This window comes from Nomascus leucogenys, chromosome X, assembly GCF_006542625.1.
Source record: "Nomascus leucogenys isolate Asia chromosome X, Asia_NLE_v1, whole genome shotgun sequence".
Lineage (NCBI taxonomy): Eukaryota > Metazoa > Chordata > Mammalia > Primates > Hylobatidae > Nomascus > Nomascus leucogenys.
In genome coordinates this window covers 101,920,423-101,943,408 of record NC_044406.1, presented here as the reverse complement: position 1 = coordinate 101,943,408, position 22,986 = coordinate 101,920,423, and the positions used below count along the sequence as shown (strand labels likewise).

At 38.9% G+C, this 22,986-nt stretch overlaps 1 long non-coding RNA gene across 2 annotated transcripts in view; it reads left to right on the top strand.

Moving 5' to 3' along the window:
* Positions 1 to 22,986, top strand: part of LOC105738146 — a 44,173-nt gene that overhangs the window by 18,642 nt on the left and 2,545 nt on the right. The window contains exon 3 of one of the 2 annotated variants that reach the window (XR_004028807.1): positions 15,864 to 16,005. The exons of the other annotated variant lie outside the window; for it this stretch is intronic. This is a non-coding gene — a long non-coding RNA (uncharacterized LOC105738146). The remainder of the gene's footprint in view (positions 1 to 15,863; positions 16,006 to 22,986) is intronic. 2 annotated transcript variants of the gene reach the window in all.

Sequence of the window (22,986 nt, the reverse complement as noted above, 5' to 3'; positions counted from 1 at the left end):
TGAGCACACCTCACCAGTTCAGAAGTATCCTAAAGAAAAAAAAGGGGGGGGAAAGGAGGGGCAGAATTTATATAAAAAGAGTATTATATGGTAAATTCTTGCCCTGAAATAAATTAACTGGTGGTTTAAAGAAAGAAATATTTGTAATAAGTCACAAAGCTAAGGCATGTCAAAGAATTGTCTGCAAAAGTCATGAAAGAGAAAAATGTTATAAAAAAGAATTTATGGAAAAAATGTTGTATAATTTAAAAGTAATTAGGCATCCTGAATGTAAAACTATTGAAAAAAAAGTTTATGGGCAAGGTGTATAAGAAAAGTAAAATATACCTTTGGTAAAAGGATTATAAGGAGGCATAAGAATGTACATTTTTGCCTACATTAAAAAGTTAGAAAAAATTATTGCTTTGAAAGTTTAAGCAAGTTTTAAAACGTTAATCGTAAAGAAAATTCTGTGTGTAAACATATTAGCTAAAGTTAAAGAAGTGTCATCCAGTTTTTCTGTGAACTGGACATTAAAGTAAAAGCATAACAGGTTTTTCTTAAAGCACAACTTGCTCTTTAGCAAAAATTATAAAAGGTTAGAAAGAGTCTATAAAATCTTACCTTATGGTCAAACATTAAAAATTAGATAAATACGTCTACAAGGTTTTATTAAAATTAAGTTTAACATTAATAACACAGTAATATAAAGATAAAATTTAGCTTATCTGGTATAAAAATCATACAAGAAGCATTGTTAAATGTAAAATGGTATTTGGCTTTCTTTAGCTTAAAAACTAAGAAAAATAGGTGCCAAAAGAAATTTCTCAGTAAAAAAGCACTAAGGACTATAAACTCCACTGCTAAGTTTCCCACATTTAAAACAAAAGGTCAATTTCTTTTTTTTTTGAGACGGAGTCTCGCTCTGTCTCCCAGGCTGGAGTGCAGTGGCGCGATCTCGGCTCACTGCAAGCCCTGCCTCCTGGCTTCACGCCATTCTCCTGCCTCAACCTCCCGAGTAGCTGTGACTGCAGGCGCCTGCCACCATGCCCAGCTAAATTTTTTTAAATATTTTTAGTAGAGACAGGGTTTCACCATGTTAGCCAGGATGGTCTTGATCTCACCCAAAAGGTCAATTTCTTAAAAATTATATACTTGGTTTATCTTCCACTTTCCTTTCTCTCAAAAACTAAAAGTCTTTTAGCACATGTACCATCCCTAGAATTTCCGGTAAACCAGCACCAGCCTGAAGATCACATTCTCATCAAAGGGTGGAAAGAAGAAAAACTCGAGCCAGCCTGGGAAGGACCCCACCTTGTGCTGCTAACCACCAAGACTGCTGTTCATTCAGAAAAAAAAAAAAAAAAAAAAAGATAGACTCATCACACCTGAGTCAAGAAAGCGCCACCCCCTCCAGAATCGTGGGCCATAGTCCCAGGGGAAAACCCTACCAAACTAAAGCTAAGAAAAATTTAACTCTTTTAATCTATCCTATTACTCTTTCTCCTTTCCTCGTTCTTTTGCTGACCATCTAGTTGTTAACATAACCAAGTCAATTTCGCCTCAAACTATTGCATTTAATGCTTGCCTTGTTATACCCTGTGGAGACTTGCCAAGTCAAAGACAGCTTTCTACTTCAGAAAAGTACTTCTGTCCCTCCTGACTCTCCTCAGACTGGGCATTAGTAAACTAGGACCATTTAATCCGGGGAGATTTCGATAAAGACTCCAGTGCCAACTAGGAGTCTTGCCCCCTGATGTACAGCTTTCATGCCATAGTTGGTCCAACATTCTGTGGACCACTAAAGAGCAAGGATAGACTGCCCCAACTGGTTTTTGTAATTTCCTAAAACCATACATTCATTTTACTAGAGGATCATAGAAGTTAAAGACTTAAAACAAACTTTAGCAATTAAGACAGGATACCAAGATGCAAATGCCTGGTTAAAATGGATCAAATATTCCATCTGCATGTTAAACAAAAGCAATTGTTATGCTTGTGCACATGGCAGGCCAGATGCCCAGATTGGTCCCCTTTCCACTAAGGTGATCCTCCAGGCGACCAGGTGTAGGCTGCATGGTAGCTCTTTTCCAGGATTCTACAGCCTGGAGTAATAAGTCGTGCCAAGCTCTCTCTGCTATATCCCAAAGTCCGGCACCCTGTGGGTTAGCCCCTGAGGGCCATCCAGCCTCTGTCTCCCAACACTAAGTTCACTTCGTGTCTCTCATGACAGGGAGGAAACTTAGCGTTCCTTGGAGACCTGAAGGGATGCAGTGAGCTTAAGAATTTTCAAGAGCGTATCAATCAGTCAGCCCTTGCTTCATCCCTGAGCAGATGTGTGGTGGTATTGTGATTGTGTGTGGACCTTTACTGGGCACTCTGCCGAATCACTGGAGTGGCACTTGTACTTTAGTCCAATTGGCTATCCCTTTCACCCTGGCATTTCATCAACCAGAAGGAAAAATATAAGACATTGTAAAGTGAGAGAAGCCCCTTATAGGTCTTTCAACTCTCATGTCTATTTAGATGTAACTGGAGTCCCATGAGGAATACCAGATCAATTTAAAGCTTGAAATCAAAGCTGCAGGATTTGAGTCAATATTTTGGTAGGTGACAGTTAACAAAAATGTAAATTGGATAAAATACATCTATTACAACCAACAGCAACGAGCTTTCATGTGTTAAAAGAAAAACTCCTGTTGGCCCCAGCCCTGAGGCTACCTGACCTGACAAAACTCTTTACACTCTGTGTCAGAAAGAGAAAAAATGGCAGTTGGAGTTTTAACCCAGACTGTGGGGCCCTGGCCAAGGCCAGTGGCCTATCTCTCAAAACAACTAGACAGGGTTTCCAAAGGCTGGCCCCCAGGTCTAATGGCCCTGGCAGCAATGGCCGTGTTAGCCCAAGAAGCAGATAAACTAACCCTTAGGCAAAACCTGAATATAAAGGCCCCCCATGCTGTGGTAACTTTAATGAATACCAAAGGACATCATTGGTTAACAAATGCTAGATTAACCAAGTGCCAAAGCTTGCTATGTGAAAATCCCCACATAACCATTGAAGTTTGCAACACCCTAAACCCCACCATCTTGCTCCCGGTATCAGAGAGCCCAGTTGAACATCACTGTGTAGAGGTGTTAGGCTTAGTTTATTCTAGCAGGCCCAACCTCCGAGACCATCCTTAAACATCAGTAGACTGTGAGCAGTACGTGGACGGGAGCAGCTTCGCCAACCCCTGCAAAGTGACTCTGAAGAAGACAACAAGCCCTGCTCCAGTCACACCCGGAAGCTGACTGGTCCACGCATGGCCGAAGCATGAGAAAACTCATCGTGGGACTCATTTTCCTTTTTTTTTTTTTTTTGAGACGGAGTCTCGCTCTGTCGCCCAGGCTGGAGTGCAGTGGCGCAATCTCGGCTCACTGCAAGCCCCGCCTCCCGGGTTCCCGCCATTCTCCTGCCTCAGCCTCTCCGAGTAGCTGGGACTACAGGCGCCCGCCACCGCGCCCGGCTAATTTTTTGTATTTTTAATAGAGACGGGGTTTCACCGTGGTCTCAATCTCCTGACCTCGTGATCTGCCTGCCTCGGCCTCCCAAAGTGCTGGGATTACAAGGGTGAGCCACCGCGCCCGGCCATCATTTTCCTTAAAATTTGGACTTGTACCATAAGGACTTCAACTGACCTTCCTCAGTCTGAGGACTATTCCCAGTGTATACATCGTCACTGAGGTAGGACAAAAGGTTGCTACGGTCCTATTATTTTATGGTTATTATAAGTGTACTGGAACTCTAAAAAGAACTTGTTTGTGTAATGTTATTCTATACAAGGTATGTAGCTCAGGAAATGACCAACTGGATGTGTGTTATGACCCATCTGAGCCTCCCATGACCACAGTTTTTAAAATAAGATTACAGACTGAGGACTAGTGAGGGCTCATAAACAATACAAGTAAAGTGTTAGCCAAAACAGAAGAAAAAGAGGTGCCCAAACAAGTCACCTTAAAATTTGATACCTGTGCTCTCATTAATAGTAATAAATTAGGAATAAGGTGTGGTTCTCTTAATTAGAAAAGAGGCTATATGGCAGAAAATAAGTACATCTGTCATAAATTAGGACTGTGTGGAAATAAATGTAAATACTGGTCTTGTGTCATTTAGGCCACTTGGATAAAAAAAAAAAATGAAAAGGATTCAGTCCACCTTAGAAAGGAAAAAAATGGCCCTTCCTGCACTAAGGGACAATGTAACCCCTTAGAGCTAGTGATAACCAATCCCCTTGATCCTTACTAGAAAAAAGAGGAGCGTGTGACCTTAGGAATAGACGGGACTGGACTGGATCCTCGAGTAAATATCTTAGTTTGAGGAGAAGTTTACAAACGCTCTCCTGAGCCAGTATTTCAAACTTTCTATGAAGAACTAATGTGCCAGTACCAGAAATTCCAGGAAAAACAAGAAATTTGTTTTTGCAATTAGCCGAGCAGGTAGCCCAGTCTCTCAATGTCACTTCATGTTATAGATGTGGAGGAACTGTAATAGGAGATCAATGGCCATGGGAAGCCCTAGAATTAGTACCTATGGATCCAGTTCCTGATGAATTCCCGGCTCAAAAGAATCACCTTGATAATTTCTAGGTCCTAAAAGCCTCAATTATTAGACAATATTGCATAGCTAGAGAAGGAAAAGAATTCACTCACCCCATAAGACGACTTAGTTGTCTGGGACAGAAACTGTATAATGGTACCACAAAAACAGTCACTTGGTGGAGTTCAAATCACACAGAGAGAAATCCATTTAGTAAATTCCCTAAGTTGCAAACCGTGTGGACCCACCTGGAGTCCCACTGGGACTGGACAGCCCCCACTAGATTATACTGGTTATGTAGGCATAGAGCTTATGCCAAATTACCTGACCAGTAGGCAGGTAGTTGTGCTATTGACACTATTAAACCATCTTTCTTCCTACTGACCATAAAAACAGATGAACTCCTGGGCTTCCCTGTCTATGCTTCCAGCGAAAAGAGAAGCATAGCTATACGAAATTAAAAAAAATGATAAATGGCCCCCTGAGAAAATCATACAATATTATAGGCCTGCTACTTAGGCACAAGACGGCTCATAGGGATACCGGACCCCCATTTACATGATCAACCAAATCATACAGTTACAAGCTGTCTTAAAAATAATCACTAATAAAACCGGCAGAGCCTTGACTATTCTGGCCTGGCAAGAAACTCAGATGAGAAATGCTATCTATCAAAATAGATTAGCTCTCGACTACTTGCTAGCAGCTGAAGGAGAGGTCTGTAGGAAATTTAACCTTACTAATTGCTGCCTACACATAGATAATCAAGGGCAAGTAGTTGAAGACACAGTTAAAGATATGACAAAACTGGCACATGTGCCCATGCAAGTGTGGCATGGATTTGATCCTGGGGCCATGTTTTCAAAATGGTTCCCAGCGCTAGGAGAATTTAAAACTCTTATAATAAGAGTTATAATAGTAATAGGAACCTGCTTACTGCTCCCTTGTTTGCTACCTGTACTTCTTCAAATGATAAAAAGCTTCATCGCTACCTTCGTTCACCAAAATGCTTCAGCACAAGGGTACTATATGAATCACTATCAATCTGTCTTGCAAGAAGACATAGGTAGTAAAAATGAAAGTGAGAACTCCCACTATTGAGTGAGAGTCTCAAAGTGGGGGAATAAGGGAGGAGACCACCCCTCATATTGTCTTATGCCCAATTTCTGCCTCCAAAAAAAGAAAAAGTAAAAACTAAAAGGCAGAAATGAAATCCACAAGCAGACAGCCCAGCGCCACACCCTGGGCCTGGTAGTTAAAGATCGACCCCTGACCTAATCGGTCATGTTATGTATAGATTACAGACATTGCATAGAAAAGCACTGTGAAAATCCCTGTCCTGTTTTGTTCCGATCTAATTACTAGTGCATGCAGCCCCCAGTCACGTACCCCCTGCTTGCTCAATTGATCACGACCCTCTCACGTGCACCCCTTTAGAATTGTAAGCCCTTAAAAGGGACAGGAATTGCTCACTCAGGGAGCTCTGCTCTTGAGACAGGAGTCTTGCAGATGCCCCCAGCCAAATAAACCCCTTCCTTTTTTAACTCGGTGTCTGAGGAGTTTTGTCTGCAGCTTGTCCTGCTACAAGAGATCTCTCTCTCCCCATTAAGAAAGTTGCACAGGTGAGGCCAAACATAACTATAGAGAGCTAAGAGTCTCATGACTTTTTTTTTTAAGAGACAGTGTAGGCCAGGCTGGAGTGCAGTGGCACGATCACAGCTCACTGCAGTCTTGACCTCCTGGGCTCAAGCCATCCTCTCTCCTTGGCCTCACAAAGTGGTGGCTTGAGACACTGCTCAGCTCAGTCTCATAACATCTTATACCTAGCTTTCATAGCATTTTGTTGCCATTGCCATTGTTGATATGTCTATTTCCCCAACTAGACTATAATAACCTCCTTAAGGGCAGTGACCCTATCATACTGGTCTTTGTATCTGTAGTTTCTATGTCCCAGGTATACAATAGAGCAAATAAATGTTTGATGAAAGATGAAGAGACTGAGTTGTCTGCCAGAGTTTTTACCAGTAGGTAGGACTTGACTATACTTTGTAATTCACATATCTATCTTCCCCACTAGACCATGAAATCTTTATCCAGTTTTCTTTTGTTTTTAGGCAAGGTATCGCTCTGTCACCCAGGCTGGAGTGCACTGGCTCAATCACAGCTCACTGCAGCCTTGACCTCCTGGGCTCAAGCGATCCTCCCACCTTAGCCTCCTGAGTAGCTGGAACTACAGGCGTGCACCACGCACCGTCTAATTTTTTTTTTTTTTTTTGTAGAGACAAGGTCTCACCATATTGACCAGGCTGGTCTCCAACTCCTGGGCTCAAGTGATCCTTACACCACTGCCTCCCAAAGTGCCGGGATTATGGGTATGAGCCACTGTGCCCTGTTAGACCATGAAATCTTTAAGGAAAGGCCCTCTTTCCATGTATCTCCAGGACCGACACAGTGCCTGGCTCAAAAAATGTCTACGGAATTGATAATAGACAAAAATCTGTCTTTAGGGCTCTTTCACCCATTCTCTTCTGTTATTTGAGTAACCCTCCTCCCCACACTTCACAAGATCCTTACAATATCTGCCTTTCCACGTGTGCTGTTAGTCTCTCCTTTCTTTTGCTAACTTTCAAAGGATGGGTTTAAATAAAATAGACTCACTTTGCTAAAGTGTTCTTAGCTAACTCCTTGCTAGTTCTTTCATTCATTGCCTTAATCCAGCTACAATGTACATTGTATACAGTGGCTACCCAGTTGTCAGCTGGCATATCTAGCCCTTGGCAGAGATTTGATCAGTTAGATATAGTGCATCAACCTATGAAACCTCTCAATTTTGAACCTATCCTTTTAATATGGAGAATGAAATTCACCAAATCTAATTTCCCCCTTTCAGTTTGGGAATGCTCAAGTCTTAACCTCCTATGGACCTGGGAGAAAACCTTGGCTCTGCCTTCCTCCCAGATTCCCTGAAGCAACCCCCAGTTTGTTTTTGTTTGCCTAGCAATCAAGAAGGGGCCATTTGCCATACTGATTTTAATATGAAGACATTTGGGTTCTAGTTGAGTATTCAGCTAGAACATAGTGTACTAGAATTATCTATGTCCCTTGATCTCTCTGTCAAGCATTACCAATACAAAATTAATATGGAGGCCTGACTAAGATTCTTTAGTATTTTCTCATACAAAGTTGGTCTCTGGTAGGGTGGGTGAAGTAATCCAGCATGTGTCATATTCCTTTTCAGTCTTTTCATTATCAAAATTAACCCCTATCCAATCATCTAACCTTTAAGGAAGAAATTACATTACTCATATGATTGCAATTTTAAATTCATGCAGGAAAGCCTTTCCTATATATTTTTTAAAAACACTCAAATATTAATGGTGTTAGTTATGTTGATCAGTTGGTATACCAGTTTGTACAAGGAGAAATGTTTTGGGCTAAGAGTTCTAAATTAGAATATAGTTAGACTAAGGATTGTTAGTAAAATTTTCCTTTTACTTTACCCTGATACTTGGTTTAACTCCCTTCAGACATCTGTTCCTAGAGACTGTTGTCTTTTCTCCATATCCCCCTCTTCCAATTAGAGAGACAGATAAGCAGTTGTCTTGAGAATATAAGGTCGCTGGCATTCCATCAATGGATTCCAGTGCCTGTTGCAGAAATAAGTGGTGAGTGTTCTCTGTCACTTGCAAACTATAAATTAATTAAGTTGACAACTTTTCCTTCTTTATGTTATGTTTTCAGAGGGACTTTTGAAATACCTTTTATTGCATTTTCTGATTATTAGAGTAACATATGGTCATTGCAGAGAATTGATAGCACAGATAATCACTAAAAGAAGAATAAAAACCTTAACACCCGTAGATAACAGCTGTTAGCATTTTGATTTATTTATTTACAGCTTTTTTATATGCATATAAAAATGTTTTAAAAGAAAATTGGTATCATATTACATATAAATGCCATATCTTGCTTTTCAAAGCATCCCTGTATCTGAAACATTTTAAGCACCATTAAGTGCTTGAAAAAAACATTTTAAATTGCTATATAACATTGTCATGTGGATATACCTTGGATTGTTTCTTTAATCATTCTTTCATCATCTTTAGATTGATTCCAATTTTTCCATCTTAAAAATAATTCTGGGCCGGGCACAGTGGCTCATGCCTGTAATCCCAGCAGTTTGGGAGGCCGAGGTGGGTGGATCACCTGAGGTCAGGAGTTCAAGACCAGCCTGGCCAACATGATGAAACATGGTGAAACCCCGTCTCTACTAAAAATACAAAAAATTAGTTGGGCATGGTGGTAGGCGCCTGCAATCCCAGCTACTCAGGAGGCTGAGGCAGCAGAATTGCTAGAACCTGGGAGGCAGAGGTTGCAGTGAGCCGAGATCGCGCCATTGCACTCCAGCCTGGGCGACAGAGTGAGACTCAAGTCTCAAATTAATAATAATAATAATAATAATAATAATAATAATTCTGTTCTTAGTCCTTTTTCTAAATTTCCGATTAAACTAGAGTCTTAGGAATTTACTGAGAATAAGTGTGTGATTTTTTTTCTTTCAAAAAACATTTATAGTAAGAATTTTTAAATTGTTTTAAAGAAAGTTTGAGGCTTGGCTTACTGGCTCATACCTGTTATCTTAGCACTGGGGGGGCTGAGGCAGGGAGGATCCACTTGAGCCCAGGAGTTTGAGACCAGGCTGGGCAAAAAAGTGAGTCCTCCAACTCTACAAAAAAATAAAAAATAAAACTAAATAAATAAAAATAAATTAGCTGGACATGGTGGCCCGTTGTAGTCCCAGCCACTCAGGAGGCTGAGGTGGGAGAATCCCTTGAGCCTTGGAGGTTGAGGCTGCAGTGAGCTGTGATTGTGCCACTACACTCCAGCCTGGGCAACAGAGTGAGACCCTGTTTCAAAACAAATCAAAACAAAACAACAACAAAAAAAACTTTACACCAATTTGTCCATCTATTATACTAGCAGTGTTTGTGAGTGCCTATCCATTTCACTGAAATTTCTCTCAATCCCTTAAACGTTCTTAATTTGACTGACAAAAATGGTATATATCACTGGTGTTTTAAAATGCTGTATGTTAAAAAATGTATATACCATTAAGTTCTTAAACTTTCCCATATGTATTTATCTCTGTTCTTGTTCTTTATCCATGTTCCCTTTTGACTTTCATGAGCTTTTATATATTTCAAATTTATCAACCCTTCTTAATGTTTGTTGCAAATATTTTCCCAGTTTGTGGCTTGTGTTTTAGGTTTTCTTGTTTAGTAATGGTTTTTGAGCTTCAACTTTTTCCATTTTTGTGTAGTCTAAATCTATTGATTTTCCACATGTGATTTGTTCCATTGCTTATGTGCTTAAGAATTCCACTGTTTTTCAGTAGAGTTTTTGGTTAGTTTTACTTAGCCAGACTTATAATTTTGAAAGCAATGGATTTGTTCCACACAACTGTAAATATAGCTGTAATTGTACTTTGTTCATTTTAAATATTTTATAGGCAGATTTGGATGTGCTAGTTATAAAAGTAGGAGCAGCTGTAATTCCTTTTAAACAGGACCGTGTGTGGAAAGAGCAACTCTTAAGAAGTCTTTTGAAAAAATACTTGAAATGTTGACATTTTATTGCAGTGAATGGCATTCCACATTATTCATTTTGCATTGTGTAAGAGCCCTATAACTCAAGGCAACACAACACTCAAATTGAATAATACTCCAGCATTTTCACTTTCAGAATTATTTGACTGGAGCTTTGTTTCAAACTAGCTAAAATAGCATTTCTCAAAGGGTGGTCTTTGGACTGCCTGCATCAGAATCACATGGATACTTGTTAAAATGGAAATTCTTGAGTCCCTCCTCCAGACATACTAAATCAGATCCCTTGGGGTTGAGGTCCCTGAATCCAAAGATAGATCTGGGCCAGGTGGGTTGGCTCACACCTGTAATCCCACCACTTTGGGAGGCCAAGGCAGGAAGATTGCTTGAGCCTGCGAAGTCGAGGCTTTGAGCTCTGATCTCACCACTGCACTCCAGCCTGGGCGACAGAGTGAGACCCTGTCTCAGAAAAGAAACCACAAAAAACAAAACAAAACACAGTGTATCAGTTAATAGGAAAAGGAATAGTCAGAATACAACAGGGCTTAAGTCTAAGAGTACTGGTCTATTAATCGGAAAAAGGAGCTCTGCTAACCTCGTGTCTGAGAACGACTTGTAATCCTTCAAGTTCCTTATCCTTCAAATGAGGATAAGGAACTCATTTGTAATTGTGGTGGCTCTCACCTGTAATTGTGATGTCTCTCACTGGTAGTGGCAGCACTTTGGGAGGCTGAGGTGGGTGGGTCACTTGAGCCTGGGAGTTGGAGACCAGTCTGGGCAACATAGGGAGAACCCATCTCTACCAAAAATTTTAAAAATTAGCCAGGCATGGTGGTGCGCCTGGGACCTGTGGTCCCAGCTACTCAGAAGGCTGAGGTGGGAGGATCACTTGAGCTCTGGACGTGAAGTGATGGTCACTGCACTCCAACCTGGGCAACAGAATGAGACGCTGTTTTGAAAAAAGAAAAGAAAAAAGAAAATACATGTACCAGAAGTTTCTTTTTGTAAGGTCTGATTCTGTGCCAAGGAATCATATAGTGTTTTTCTTAATTTGGGAAAAGAATCCTCTGTAATAAGCCATTTCTGTGGACCTCAATGCTCTGTATTGCAAATTAAGACTTTCTAGAGTTCAGATTTTATTTTTAGACTGTGATCATTAACTTTTTTCTTTTACATATCTGATTAGGCTTAATGAGTTAACTAGGTACATGACGTGTAAGGTCCCAACAACAATTTTAAAAAAGATATACGTGCACCCAAGTATACGTGATTGTAAGGTCCAGGTAAAAGAACAAATTTAACAGTGCTTCATCAGTTTTATTATTGTTAATAATAGAATTGGAGGAAGTGCTAGTAGTGGTCAGCATCTGGAAGGTGTGGCACCAGGAACCAGTGAGTCAGTGTTGACAAGTGTAGAGTTTAAGGTCAAGTAATACAGCCCCTGAAATTATCTGAAGTAGCGGGATGGAGAAGGGAGGGAGAAAGCAGGAAATCAATTGAAGAGCTATTAAAGTCAGAAGGAGCACAAGTTATTGACAGGATCTACATCAAAAGTGGAACAAAAGGTCTCAGTCTGAGTGATGTGATGTGATGTGAACTGAGTGATGTGAATAGCCACCAAGTTGCTTTGCCTTTCCCCTCCTCCATTTAGAGTCTGGATTGGGTTGGCGCATGAAGTGAAGGCACACCTGTAAGAGGTGACTTCATAAAACTAGTTCCTAGAATTAGAGAATTGAGAGATATGGGGGTTGAGAGGTGGTGGAGGGAGTCCAGGCATGTATTTTTCTGTTGTCACACCTTCAGGAAAGGGGAAATATGCTTTCTGACCAATGTAATTTCCCTTCTGACCTCCATCCTCTTTAGGATTTCAGTTGCCTTTATTTATTACAAAATTACTATATTCCAGTGTCATCAAATCCCAGAGGGTAACAAAGAAACTATATAGCAGTAAATATAGAGATGCATAGTTATTTGAACGCTTCTGAGGCAAGCTCCATTCATTAAATGTAGTGGAAAGGATGTGGGATTCAAGTCTGTCAGGAACCCCTTAAATTATTCCTGAGTTGGAATTCTTTCTCAATTTCCCACTATCTGTGTGATCTTGAATATGATGTATATGAGCCACATTTTTTTGAAATCTGCAAAATGGAGATAAACATTTTTATTTAAATAGTTATTTGAAGATTAAATAAGATATAATAGAAAAAGAACCTGGTACAATGACTGGTACATAGTAAGGACCAGTATCCTTTTTAAATTGATTGATCAAATTTCAATAAGTCTTATCCGATTTTCCAGTATAGTGCCTAAACTCATTACTTTAGCCTTATTCTGTGGGGTCTTCAATTCTTCCTCACTAGTTTTAGCATTTTTTGCTTGATCTCACCATCTATCTCTTCATTCTCTTTGTCTTTCATGTTTTCTCCTTACCTCCCACCTGTATTTTTAAAGAAGAGCATTGCCTTTGATCTGGAATCTACTCTGGATTCAAAATTATGTCCTTAGCCTCTTGAATACTGAATATATTCTCCTGGTCTTCTACTCAGCGGAATCTCTAAACCAGCCTCCAAATTTTTCACTTGGCCCCTTCCTCATTTTTCTTACTATGCACTGTTCTTCCCATGGTTGTATCCAAGGTTTTTTTCACATCATTTTTCCCCATTCCAGAGTAACATTTCTAGCCCTCCAGTGTTTGTCATCCTCTCTCTGGCCACATTCAAGTCATTCTCCAGATATGCAAAAATACACTGACCTAAAATCCAACTAATGATGGATAAGAGACCTGCTGTAAGACTCTGGAATACATTGCACTTAGAGTTAACACTCACTTCTTACCATGTTATTTAATTTTATTTAATATAATTAAACCTCTCTATCTACCCACAGGGGCCCAAGAAGTTTAGATTTTGTCTGTGGGGAAAATGCTAAAACCTTTCTCCTCCTCTCTGAGTCCAAGTAGTCCTGGATAACAGAAGTCTAAAGTCTTTTATTTCAAGTTAATGAAAGGAAAGAAGTTCTTTTTGGAGATATTTGCTTGGAAGCCCCACACATCTGGGTATGCCTCTGATCATTGTACAAAAATATATATATATATATATATATATAAACAAAAAACAGTTCACACATTCATTCATTCAACAAATCTATCTATCTATCTATATATATCTGCCTATTTATCTATCTATCCATTTTTGAGACACGGTCATGCTCTGTCATTCAGGCTAGAGTGCAGTGGCACCAATCATGGCTCACTGCAGCCTCGAACTCCTGAGCTCAAACCATCCTCTCACCTCAGCCACCCAAGTAGCTGGGACTACAGGTGCAGGCTACCATGCCCAGCTAATTTTTTTTTTTTTTTTTTTTTGGAGACGGAGTCCAACTGTGTTGCCCAAGCTGGTCTCAAATTCCCGACTTGGCCTCCCCAAATGCTGGTATTACAGGCATCAGCCACTGTGCCTGGCCAAATTCAACAAATATTTATCGAAAACCTATGATACTTCCCCTACAAAAAAAGACAAAACAAAACAAAATCAAAACAAAACAAAAGCAAAACCTATGATGTGATGTGACTGGGCATGGTGTCTCACCCCTGTAATCCTAGCACTTTGGAAGGTCGAGGCGGCAGGATGGCTTGAGCCCAGGAGTTCGAAACCAGACTGAGCAACAGAGGGAGACTCTCTGTATTAACAACAAACAAACAAACAAACAAAAAACTAAACTAAAAGAAACTATGGTGTATAATATAAAATTCTGGATGAGCAGATTAAGATGAGCAAACTACATGGTTGAATAGGGGAGATGAACCATGCACACAACTATAATACACAGCAAAAAGGAATAAATGACACGTGGTGGTACAAATGAGATAGAGTATATCTTTACAGAAGAGAGAGATTTCTCCAGGTTGAAACCTTATGTAATTAATTTCCTTCAGTGACTGACCAAATAATATGTCGATTTCATGAAGCAAGCCTCAGCTACCCGATGTTAAAATACTTCAACTCTACAGCAGCAGCTAGACAACATCCAAAAAAAATTTAAACTCAGTATAAGGAAGAAATGAAATTCAACTGTTTCAACAATGAGCATAGTGTAATTGGGTGAGGGCCGCCTGTTGGTACCAAAAGGTCCTGACAATTGCAGTGATCCATTTGTAAAGCCTTCTTTCTTTTCCTCAGGTTGTGGAAATAAAACAGTCCTCAAGAGTAAAGTGGAGAATTTCCAATTTCGTCCTTTAATAAATGGGTTGTTGGCATTGAATAGAATGAAAATAATGATACGTCTTTTTCCACCAAAGCATAATGACCCTTGTGGCCTTTCTCTCCATTCTGTACCCTGTACTTTAGATGGTAAGCAGCAATTTGAGTGGCAACATTGAAAAAGATGTTAACCCTCTGTTGCTCAGCAAGTACTAAGCAGATACAGAGCCTACATTGTGCTCACTGCGCCAGGACTAATAGCAAAGTGGTGTTCCTGAATTTTTCCCCTTCCCCCAAGCTCACTGAAACATAAACTCTGGCATTAATAAATAAATACAACGTTCTGATTGAGAAGGTAGTGCATCCACAGATAACTGGAAGACTTACAATCCTAGAACTTTGTCTTACATTGATGTTGACATCGTATAGGAATTTAGAATCTAATTTCTGTAAATAAATTTTGCGGAACGTTTACGAAAATCATGGAACAGTTAGGTTTCAAAAATTTTTTTTACAGTCAGGGAAGAAAGAGTTTCCCCCGCCCCCACCCCTATACACAGCAGTGTAAAAACACTTTGTTTTTTAAAGGATGTTAAATTATAAAACCCAGCTCTGAATTTTAAATGCCACAGATGTGAGGGTATAACACCTTATTAGGTTGCCAGATTTAGCAAATAAAATTACAGTATGCCCAGTTAAATCTGAATTTGAGATAAACAACAAATAATTTTTTTTTAGTATAAGTATGCCTCATGCCATATCTAGCAACCTTAACCTTAGAAAACAATACTTGATTATGTAATATTCCAGCTGACTGGTTAATTTTTAGGAGGCAGGTTTGCTTTTTATTCCCTGCGTTTTCATCTTTTCCCATTCCTGCATGTCTCCTCAGCATATGAGATTTCTTTGAATGAATGGAAAGGTCTTCTGTGAAGAAGACCATTCAGTTCTTAAATGAATTATTTTAAAGCCCTGCACCCCTCTGCAAAAAAAAAAGTGAACAAAAAGCCCCTTTTTAGTCCTCTTTTTGTGCTGTTACAATTGCTCTTCACTTGTTGATCTGGGTTTAATCATTCAGATAAGTGCTTCAACTTTAAGTGCCTCAATTTTCTGCTGTTCTGAATATGAAGGCTCAGTATAAATGGGTGGGGGAGGGAGGGAGTCTATTGCACTGAGTCACATCAATTTGAAAAATACATATGTAGACCTCACATGGACTTTTCCTATAATTAAAGACTCTCACTTCCCAAAATATATAAATCAGATGCCTTACCTGTTCTGATCATTTCAATGAACATTCAATTCACGCGTCCATCAGAGGGTTCACAAATGCACGAAAAGTTCATAATTCAGGCATCATGACTCATGCCTGTAATCCCAGCACTTTGGGAGGCTGAGGTGGGAGGATTGCTTGAGACCAGGAATTCAAGACTGGCCTGGGCAACAGAGTGAGACCTCATTTCAACCACAAAAAAAGTACATCTTCTTCACATTTTTTTTTTCCAGACATGGTCTTGCTCTGTTGCCCAGGCTGGAGTGCAGTGGCATGATCATAGCTCACTGCAGCCTCAAATTCCTGGGCTCAAGTGATCCTCCCACCTCAGCCTCCAGCATAGCTGAGACTACAGACACATGCCACCACACCCAGGTATGCAACCAAAACTTGTAGGAAATATTACTGATTTTTAGTATTTGCTTTATTGTGTCATAAGAAAACCTCTTTACAAAACTTGAGACATCTTCCTATTAAGGTTATAATTCCATTATGGCAGATATATGTGATGTTGAAATCACTTTTAAAATCATTATTATATTTTAAAAATTATTACTTTTGAAACATTTCTTATACTTTCTTCAACCTTTTTATTAAAAATATGATTTTTACACCCTCTTCTTTTGAAGTCATTTGCAGAAGGACATGCAACAATAAGTCCCCGAGCTGTCTCTAGAAATGCATAAGAACTCTATTTAGGCCGGGTGCAGTGGCTCACACCTATAATCTCAGGACTTTGTGAGGCTAAAGCAGGAGGATTGCTTGAGGCCAGGAGTTCAAGACCAGCCTAGGCAATATATTAAGACTTTGTTTCTACAAAAATGAAATAAAATAAAAGGCATGATGATGTATGCCTGTGGTCTCAGCTACTTGGGAGGCAAGGTGGGAGGCTAAGGTGGGAGGATCACTTGAGCCCAGGTCGAGGTTGCAGTGAGCAGTGATTGCACCATTGCCCTTCACCTTGGGCAACAGAGGAAGACCCTGTCTCATAAAAAGAACTCTATTTAGGCACTTTCATGTATAACATCTGCCCTCTCAGGAATCTTTTTAATGGAAAAACATTGATGTCTTTCTGTTTATGATGATTATTTAATCTTTTGTTTAACCTTCAAAAACCTACAAAAGTTTTAAAAGATGTCATGTCTAGTATCTCAGGATACTAGAAATTGAAAGAAACTTTCTCAATTTGGCTAAAGTTGTCCATGAAATCTTTGTAGCCTATATCACATTAATGGTTTAAAAAAGTGAATGCTTTTCTATAGAAAAGAGGACATGAAATGTTACCAGCTCATAGAAATAATAAATACTCAAGGTGATGGATACCTCACATACCCTGACTTGATCATTACACATTTTGTGCATGTAAGAAGCACTCACAATTTCCCCATAAATATATCAAATATTATGTATCAGTAAAGGGGAAAAAAGTGAAAGGGTTGCTCTTAAGATCAGGAACAAGATGAGGAGGTTTGCTTTCACCAATTCTATTCGACATTATACTAGAAGTTCTACTCAGTGTAATAAGGCAAGAAATAAAAGGCATCCAGATGGGAAGGAAAGCAGTTAAGGCTCTCCTTATTCACACATAACATAATCTTCTACAGAGAAGAATCTACAAAAAAACTACCAGATATGTCTGTCGTCCAGTCTGGAGTGCAGTGGTGCTATCGTGGCTTACTGCAACCCCTGCCTCCTGGGTTCAAGCGATTCTCTTGACTCAGCTGGGACTAGAGGTGTACCCCACCACACCCAGCTAATTTTTGTATTTTTAGTAGAGACGGAGCTTCACCATGTTGTCCAGGCTGGTCTTGAACTCCTGGCTTCAAGTGATCCGCCCACCTTGGCCTCCGAAAGTGCTGGGATTCCAGGCATGAGCCACCATGCCCAGCCACTTCTGTTATCATTTTAAAAGCAAGAAAGTTCCATTAAACAGAAATCTTTATATACTTTTTTTTGTTGTTTGTTTTGTTTTGCAGCCTTGCTGAGAATGAGCTCCCGTATGGTTGGTATGCATGGAGATGTACTGCCTGATTAGCTTATCTTACACTTTTGGGCGCAACCAATTAAAACTTGTGGCGGTCTCTTATTTTTTCTTTCTTTCTTTCTTTTTTTTTTTTTTGGAAAAGACAGGGTGTTGCCATGTTGCCCAGGCTGAACTCGAACTCCTGGGCTCAAGTGATTCTCCTACATTGGCCTCCCAAAGTGCTGGGATTACAGGCATGAACCATCATGCCCGGCCTCAGTCAGTCTCTTAAAGTCAGAAGTACACTAGACCATAACACTGGAGACCTAGTTGTGCTCCAGCTGTGCCAACGTTTAGTTTCGCGATATGCGGCAAGCCACTTCACCTCTCTGGGCTTGGGTTTCCTCATTTAGTAAAGTAGGTGGTTAACAGAGGATCACTCCTGTTCCACTTCTAAGACTTATTATTTAAGACATATAGAGAGTTTAACATCAACTTTATTATCACTTGAAACACCACTTCAGTGCTGCAACTTTAGCATTGAAGAACAGAGCAAAATGCTTCATAAATGCAGATAAGAGTAGATATTTTGGTCTGACTCAGATAATTGCCTTAGTTATAAATTGGCATTGTAGATCTATCTACAATGTATGTTAATAATATCAAAAAATAATAAAATAAAATCCCCAGAATTTTCTGCTTTCTCAAATAAATTCATTAAGTGTAAAGAAAGAACTAGTTTTTAAGATCTTCTGGTTTAGACATTCAAAGTATTGAAAGGGTAGATTCCAGACTGATAACCATAAGGGTCTTTAAAGTGGCATTTTTAGACAGGGCATGGTGGCTCATGCCTGTAATCCCAGCATGTTGGGAGGCCAAGGCGGGTGGATCTCCTAAATTCGGGAGTTTGAGAGCAGCCTGGGCAACATGAAGAAACCTCATTTCTGCCAAAAATACAAAAAAAAAAAAAAAAAAAAAAAAAAAAAGCCAGGCATGGTTGCATGCCTGTGGTCCCAGCTACTCAAGAGGCTGAGGTGGAAGGATCGCTTGAGCCGGGGAGGCAGAGGTTACAGTGAGTTGAGATTGTGCCACTGCACTCTAGCCTGGGTGACAGAGTGAGATTCCATCTCAATAAATAAATAAAGTAGCATTTTTAAAAAGTATCTGCAGTTTTATTCTTATGCTAAACATCTAGGCCCTGTTTTGAAGGCACATACACCACACATTTATACTCAATCAAGCAGATAGCCAAGTTGTCAGTGTGCGTGTCTTACCAATGTTATATTTATTTCTCTGTAATTGTTTCTCTAGTGCGTTGAGGTGTTATAGTATAAAATCATTAATCTTGAACTTTGAGTACCTTTATATTTTTTGAAAATAACAAAAAGTGATGTAGTATGCCCTGTTCCATATAGAATATGAACCTTAGAATAGGTGCTGTGCTACACAATTATCATTCCTTTTCCCCATTCTCTCTGTCAGTGTGATCTATTCACCTACTCATATCCACAAATAAAATTTGTTTTGTTTTGTTTTCTTTTCTTTTTTCTGAGACAGTCTCCCTCTCTCACCCAGACTGGGGTGCAGTGGCATGATCTCGGCTCACTACAACCTCCACCTCCCGGGTTCAAGTGATTCTTGTACCTCAGCCTCCTGAGTAACTGGGACCACAGGCACCCACCACCATGCCTGGATAATTTTTGTATTTTCAGTAGAGATGGGGTTTTACTGTGTTGGCTGGGCTGGTCTTGAACTCCTGAGCTCAGGCGATCCGCCTGCCTCAGCTCCCAAAGTGCTGGGATTACAGATGTGAGCCACAGTGCCCAGCCTAAAATTTGTTGATATTTAGTTTGTTACAGAAGGAGGATTGAAATAAAAATAAAATACATTTATTATGTAATGACTGGTAACTGATTTTATATTCATGTACAGATAGAATAACTCTACATTCTGAGAATTCAAAACCTTTTGGTCAGTTAAAATATTAAGAAACATGAACTATCTTGCTTCAATTGCTTGTTTTTAGTGAGTTTAAATATTTCACTAAACTTCATAGCTTTGAATGCATCAAAGTCTCTTCAGAGTTTTTCAGTGGGTAACAAACGTGTGTGTGTGTGTGTGTGTGTGTGTGTTTCAAATTTGCCACTGCAGAAACTGTAAAAAAGAATATATAGATTTATATATATTTATATATATATATATATTTATATATATTTATATATATTTATATATATATTTATATATCTTTATATATATATTTATATATATTTTTATATATATTTTTATATATATTTATATATTTTTTTTATATATTTTTATATATATTTATATATATATTTTTATATATATTTATATATGTATATATTTATATTTTTATATATATATATATATATTCCCTGTTGCTCAAGCGATCGTCCCACCTCAGCCTCTTGAGTAGCTGGGACCACAGGCACGCGACCATGGCAGGCCTTTTTTTTTTTTTTTTTTTTGTATTTTTGGTAGAAATGGGGCTTCTCCATGTTGCTCATTTTGTATTTTTGGTAGAAACGGGGTTTCTCCATGTTGCCCAGGCTGGTCTCAAACTCCTGAGCTTAGGAGATCCACCCGCCTTGGCCTCCCAACATGCTGGGATTACAGGAATGAGCCACCACGCCCTGCCTAAAAATGCCACTTTAAAGACCCTTATGGTTATCAATCTGGAATCTACCCTTTCAATTTTTTGAATGTCTAAATCAGAAGATCTTAAAAACTAGTTCTTTCTTTACACTTAATGAATTTATTTGAGAAAGCAGAAAATTCTGGGGATTTTATTTTATTATTTTTTGATATTATTAACATACATAATGTTATACAAAGAATATACATATATTTTTTACAGTTTCTACAGTGGCAAATTTGAAGTATGGTAAATGTTGCTTCTGCATTCCAATTTGATAATGAGCCTTAACCTTGTCCATTTCATTCCATTAAAAGAGGAAAAAAAGTAGTTACTGGCAAAGCAAATGGCTCATAAAGTAATAAGAGTGATGGAAAAAGAACAGTTCCCAGCATGGAATGAAAATATCTTTCACCAAGGATGAAGTAGAATTATAGAAGTACTCCATCTGTAGCTGCTTTTTACATTTAATAGTCTTAAATAAAATTCCCCTTGAATATCTCTGACCATTGAGGTCTGAGACCCTGAAACATGATGAAATTTACAATCTGGGCAGTCATAAAGAAAGTCCTACATTTTCTTCAGGCTTTGAGGGGAATGGGCATTCTATTATGCCTATTCCATTGGTCACCTTGAGTCTTATAAATTTCTTTATAAATTTGCCATACAAACTTTTATTTATTTTTATTTTGTTTAATTAAAATGTTTTTCTTTTTTCATAGCGATGGAGTTGCCACCATGTTGCCTAGGCTGGTCTTGAACTCCTAGGCTCAATCAATCCTCCCATCTCAGCATCCCAAAGTGCTGGGATTATAGACATGAGTCACTGCGTCTGGCTGCAAACTTTTGGATATTTTTCTTAAAATAAAAACTTTTCTAACATATACTAGTTTTGCGATGTCAAGATGGTCCAGGGGATCTTAACAAATAATAAAGAAGCCTTTCATGATATAAGGATCAAGACTTAGGTTCTAATATCAGTTTTACTGCACAATTATTGTGTAGTATTGGAAAAGTCCAATCATCTTTCTAATAATTTATTTTGAGGCTTAAGTGCAAATATGCTTAAAAGGTTCTTTTTAATCATAAAGCATTATGCAAATGTGATGTATTTTCTCCAAACAGCCACCTAAATGAAAGTGGTGGGTTTTCAATTATCTGAGGCATAAGCCATGAATCGATGTACTTTGACTACACATAAGTAATGGAGATTAGCCTTGTGGTTGCTTATTAGATTGAAATGCTTTTGCATACATATTCGTATAGAATACTTACAAGTCAAAACAGTCAACTTTGTTATTTATATAGTGTTGACAATGATGATAATAGGTAACACTAATTAAACACTCCGTATACATCATGCCTGGTGCTAAGCAGTTTCCGTATGTTACCTAACTCAACAGTTGAAACGACCCTGTATTATAGAGAGGAAACAGATAAAGTCAGGATTATAGATTGAAGCAATCCAACTCTTCTCTTAGCCATTATATTTTTATGCCTTCCAATACTCTTAAAAATCTGCTGTCTGTCAACTTTTTATTTCTGGCAGAGCATTCTTCAGAATAAATGCAAGACAAATACTCCAGAGAGGCTTCTGGAAGCTACAGACTCCAGATAGTCTCATGATACATTGAGTACTCTGGTTAAATGGAGAGTAAACATTAGGATTATGAAAACAGAAGCACAGAACTTAATGGAGAAAACCTGCTTGATTTCCATAACAGAAAATCATGCTATACTAGAGTTTGGGTTAAGTAGAAAGTAGATACAAAAGTGGGAGCCTCAGACAAAAGAACTTTAAACTTAAAAAAAAACCCACCTTTGAAAGTTTTTAAACCAAGAAGTTTTGATTACAGTCCACATAGCATTGTAGGACATGTAATGTAAGAGCTTAGAGATGAGTGGGAGGAGCTGATGGGGAATTTTGTAGGCAATATGACCACTCTGTAATTGTAATTGACAACTTGTCAATTACCCAAGGTCTTCCATACCCCTTGTGCCATCTGGTAATCACAGTATTCTGGTGAGGAAAATAGAACACATTCTATTACACCATTTTAGAGATATTTTAACTGTTAATGGCAGAATCTTCTTAAAATTAGCCTTGAAATTGGCCTAAACTATCATTTTCACAAATTATCTTTGAAGAGAAAGTACATGAGTACATTGGTCCCAACCCACATTTATAACCCCAGCATCCATCATGACTTTATTCACATTACATTCTAGCTAGACAGAATTACTCCCCAGGCAGTTATACATCTTTACCCACTGCCTTTTTTTTTTTTTTTTTTTTTTTTTGAGACAGGGTCTCTTTCTGTTGCCCAGGCTGGAGTGCAATGGCACAACCATAGCTCACCATAACGTCAAATTTCTTTGTCTCAAGCGATCCTCCTGCCTCAGCCTACTAAATATATCGGACTACAGGCAAGTGCCACCATGCCCAGCTAGTTTTAGAGGGGGTTTTATTATGTTGTCCAGGCTTGTCTTGAACTGCTGGGCTCAAGAAATCCCCCTGCATCAGCCTCCCAAAGTGCTGGGATTACAGGTGTGAGCCATTGCGCCTGGCCTCTACTCCTTTTTTTTTTCTACCATACAAGCCCATCCCAACAACTTATCTCTATTCATATTGGCTTTTCAAATCACATCTATATTTCCACCCCTAAAATCTCCTTACTTCTTGATTTCTTCAAGCATATGTTAAAATGACAAGTTCTGAGTTGTCATCCCTGGAAAG